The following is a 5,122-nucleotide window of genomic DNA, read 5'->3' on the forward strand; positions in this document are numbered from 1 at the left end:
GGCCTCATTTTATTTTATTTTATTTTATTTTATTTTTATTTTTATTTTTAGAAAAGATTTTATTTATTTATTCATGAGAGACACACAGAGAGAGGCCGAGACACAGGCAGAGGGAGAAGCAGGCTCCCTTTGGGGAGCCCAACGGGAGACTCGATCCCAGATCCCAGGATCATGCCCTGAGCCAAAGGCAGACAGACGCTCAACCACTGAGCCACCTAGGTACCCCAAGACCTCATTTTAATTACTTAATTAATTAAACTTCGATTTGCCAACATATAGTATAGCATTCAGTGCTCCTCATATCATGTGCCCTTCTTAATTCCCATCACCCAGTTACCCTATCCCCTCACTCACCTCCCCTTCTGCAATCCTTTGTTTTCCAGAGTCAGAAGTCTCTCATGGTTTGTCTTCCTCTCTAATTTTTCCCCCACTCAGTTTCCCCCCTTCCCTTATGGTCTCTTTCACTATTTCTTATATTCTACATACAAGTCAAACTAATGATGATTGTCTTTCTGCAATTGACTTATTCCACTCAGCATAATACATTCCAGTTCCACCCATGCAGTTATAAATTGTAGGTATTCAAACTTACTGATGATATTGCATTCTACATATAGACCACATCTTCTTTATCCATTCATCTGTCGCAGGATATCGTGGCTCTTTCCACAGTTTGGCTATTGTGGACATTGCTGTTATGAACATTGGGGTACAGGTGTCCTGATATTTCACTACATCTGCTGTGTAAATATCGAGCAGTGCAATTGCTGGGTCGTAGGGTAGCTCTATTTTTAACTTCTTGGGGAACCTTCACACTGTTTTCCATAGTGGCTGCACTAGCTTGCATTCCCACTAACAGTGCAAGAGGGTTCCCCTTTCTCTGCATCTTTGCAAACATTTGTTGTTCTGTCTTGTTAATTTTAGCCATTCTTACTGGTGTACAGGAGTATCTCATTTGCTTTGTATTTCCCTGATAGCAAGTGATGCGGAGCATTTTTTCATGTGCTTGTTGGCCATGTGTAGGTTTTCTTTGGAGAAATGTCTGTTCATGTAAAGACCTCTTTTTAACTTGATTACCTTTGATGACCTTATCTTCAAATAAGATTACATTGTGAAGTACTGAGGGTTAGGATACCAAAGTATGAATTTGGGGGGTGGGATGCAATTCAACCTATGGCAAGCACAAATTACCATATTACTAAAGCATCTGTAAACAAAGTTAAAAGACAAGTGACAGAGGAGAAATAAATATTTGCAACATCTATAACCTACAAAAAGTTCTTATTCAGAAAATATAGAGTATATGTGAATCAATAAAAAATGTAAACAATACAATAGAATAATGGACAAAGAACACAAATAGGAAATTCATGAGAAGGGAATAAAAGATTATCAACATATAAGATGTCAGTTTTATGCAAACTAAACAAACTGATGTTTTTTTCATCTATTAGATTGGCACACATTGAAAATGCCAGATAATAGCAAGTCTTGGCAAGGATGTAATGAAGTAGGAACTCTCCAATGTTGATGGGAAACATAAATAGGTATGGTGTTACTGAACACGGTATGTATCAAAATGGAAAACATGCATATATTTTAGCCCAAATGTTAAACTTCTAGGAATCAATGTTATAAAAAAAATTGCACATATGCTGAAGGATACATGTAGGAGGACTTTTATTCCTGTAAATGTCAAAAACAATGTAAATGTTGGGGCGCCTGGATGGCTCAGTCGGTTAAGCACCTGACTCTTGATTTTGGCTCAGGTCATGATCTCAGGGTCATGGAATTGGGCCCCACATAGGGCTCCCTGCTCAGTGGGGAGTCTGCTTCTCCCTCTGCCCCTTCACCTCCACCCCCAGCTTGTGCTCACTTGTCTCACTCTCTCAAATAAATAAATGAATACAATATTTATAAAAAAACAATATAAATGTCCTTTCAATGGAAGAGAAATTAAATACAATCTTTATACACCCCTACAATGAATACAACATATCCATTAAAATGAATGAAGTAGGCCTACGCATACTGAGATTAAAAAGATCTTTAGGACAAGGGAGGAAAAAGAAGTAAATTGCAGAGCTATATTTTCATGGATCTGTTTAATGTTTTCATAAATGTGTATTTGTATAGTAGTCGTAATACACAGACAGTTTTGTAAAAATGTTTACCACACTGTGGCCATGCCTCAAAGCTTCTCAGTCTTCTGAGAATGGCAGTTATCCTCATGGGAGCCCTGATTGCCCCAAATGTTTGCTTTAATCAGTGTAATTAGCAGAACATCAATTAGGCTGGAAGACCTGGCAGCCCTGCAGTCTTCCACAGCAGTGTCTTCTGTTCTTGGCTGCCCTGCCCAGCCTCTTTGGTGACTCTGCTTCCCTCCCTAGTGTGGTTCTCTCTCCATCCATGACTTTATTTTCCTCTCATGAACTCTAAAGACCACTGTGGACAAATGGGAGACTCTGGAGACCTTTGATTTGCTAGGGATTTGTTCCTGCCTGTTGATCCACATCACACTCTATCTTTCTTAAGAGACTCATTGATGGATCCAACTTGTAAGCTTTTTGTTATTCTCCCCAACCTGCATCTCCTTCAGATTTCCAGTTTACTGAGAGGTTCATTCCCACCCACCCTCATACCTCACCAAAGCCAGAAATCTATGAGTTATCATTGCCCCCACCACTCAAGCTTCATCAACTACTAAGTGCTGCAGAGCTGATTCTTTTTTTTTTTTAAGATTTTATTTATTTATTCATGAGAGACACACAGAGAGAGATGGAGACACAGTCAGAGGGAAAAAGCAGGCTTCATGCAGGAAGCTTGATATGGGACTTGATCCTGGGACTCCAGGATCATTCCCTGAGCCAAAGGCAGACGCTCAACCGCTAAGCCATCCAGGCATCCCTGCAGAGCTGATTCCTAAATGTCTCTCACACTGATACCGCTTTCTCTATTTCTGCTGCCAGCGCATTGTTGTCTCTCACCTGGATATATTTTCACTCTTACCTTTTACCACTCTATCCTCTCTCCAGTTGCCAGAAAAGCTTTGTAAAAATAAAATCTGACCATGTCCTTTATAGCTTAAAATGTTGCTGATGTTCCATGGCCTACTGGATAGAGTTCAAATGCTTGACATGATATACAAAGACCCATCCCACTGGCTTAGGCCATCAGTCCTTGCATGCATGTAGGCAATTCCCATTCCCCTAACTCTTCATACAGTTCTGCCTTTGCATAGATGCTTTCCTGCTAAAGGTCATTAGTGCACATGTATTGATTTTTCCTCCCCAGCATCCACTCCTATTTCTTGTTGTACTAGCATCCCAAGAACTATCTGCTTTGTTTCTTAACCCACATGTATTTCAGATGAGTGACTTCATTTCAGGCCACACCAGATCTTTTAGATTCTCTGTTCCTGGATTTTGAGTTTTGAAAATCATAACAGCCTTGAAAAGATCATCCATTCCTGGTTCAGCCCTGCTTCTTGAGACAAATTATTCAGTTTACCTTTGGTTATATGAATTGGCAATCTTCCTATCAACTCTTTTTCTTTTTTGGCATAAGCTAGCCAGGTAATTTTCTAAGGCTTTAATCAAAGAATCCCAATGAACTCTGACCTTCTGCAGCAAACTCTTCCTTATCCTTCAGGATCCAAATTAAGTGTCCATTTGGGGATATAATAGTAAATTGAACAGGTATGGTCTTTGGCCACATAGACCTTAAAATATCTCCAAAGAAACAACTTTTGTGGGACTTCACATATAGAGGGTAGAGTTAATCATATTCCTCCGTTCATGGTATCTTTTCAGTATTGGTATGGGCAATCCATTAATTACCTCATATACATATCCCACAACAGGCAAGTATATTCACATATTTATATTTAAATGCATTCTTGTGAAAAGTATAGTGTAGTTTTACGAGCATGTGCTTTTAATAAACACAAAGAATGTTATGTCATATTTTTTGTAGTTTTCCAATTTTCTTCATTAAGTATGGTAGCATGCCTATAGTGTTTGAGATGACATAATGGACCTTACAAGTAAATCTATTTTGACTTTTATTTCTAGTAAAATGGGAAGACATTTGAGGGTTTGGAGCAGAGGTGTTTCCTTCAAACACTATTTGAATTGGTGTTTTACAAGGAAAACTCTGCTGTGTTGAGAATGAAATTCAGGGTTGCAAGTGTAAAAGCAAGGATGCCAGTTAGGGGGCATTGGCAATTATCCATGGAAGAGTTGATGGTGGTTAAACCACCTACACAGGAGGTGGTTTAAACTTCCTCTGTATAAACAAGAACAAAAACCAAGAAAAGTATAGCAGGAAACCCTCAAAACTAACAGAAAACATGAGATGCACATCATTGATATTCGGAGACATGCGGGTGAAAACAACTATATGACATCTGTTTACAACTGTGTGCTGCCTGGTGTTGGCGGGGATATAAGGACTTAAAAGTTCTCTTACACTGTTAATGAGAATGTAGAATTGAACACCAGTGTGACACTGCTGAGTTGTTACACATACCCATGACGGAGCCATTCAACTTCTGGTTATATTCCAGAGAAATTTTCACATAGGTTCGTAAAACAATATATAGGAAGATGTTCACGGAAGCATTGTTTGTGGCAATAGGGAGAAGGGTAAAATGTGTATCAGGCTTTGTGATAAGCACTTTCTATGGATTATCTCGACTTTTGAAAACAACTCTAAGACAATGATCGTTTTAGTAGCGTGCAGTTTTACAGGAAGTAAAACGGACACTATCCTCCCATGCACACAAATGGCTCGTTATTTTCTGGTACGTTTTCCTTAGTGTTCGTTTTTGGACACTGGGATTCAGGGGCTCAGCAGTATAGCAGGTGTCCCGGCCAGACGCAGTTGTGTGGTCCGGCGGTCCTTGGGATCTTCACTCTCTGCGGGCCCCAGAGGCTTGGGCGGCCTGGGCTGTCGGCACCGCGGTCAGCACCGCGGTCAGCACCGCGGTCAGCACCGCGGACAGCGCCGGCGGCCCGAGGGGCGGGGCGGGGCGGCCCGAGGGGCGGGGCGTACACGGACACGTCACGACGCGCGGGGTCTCCGGGGCGCGCGCTCCCAGCGGCCGGCGCCGCCGCGTCAC

Source organism: Vulpes lagopus, chromosome 2 (genome assembly GCF_018345385.1).
Source record: "Vulpes lagopus strain Blue_001 chromosome 2, ASM1834538v1, whole genome shotgun sequence".
NCBI classification, from domain to species: domain Eukaryota; kingdom Metazoa; phylum Chordata; class Mammalia; order Carnivora; family Canidae; genus Vulpes; species Vulpes lagopus.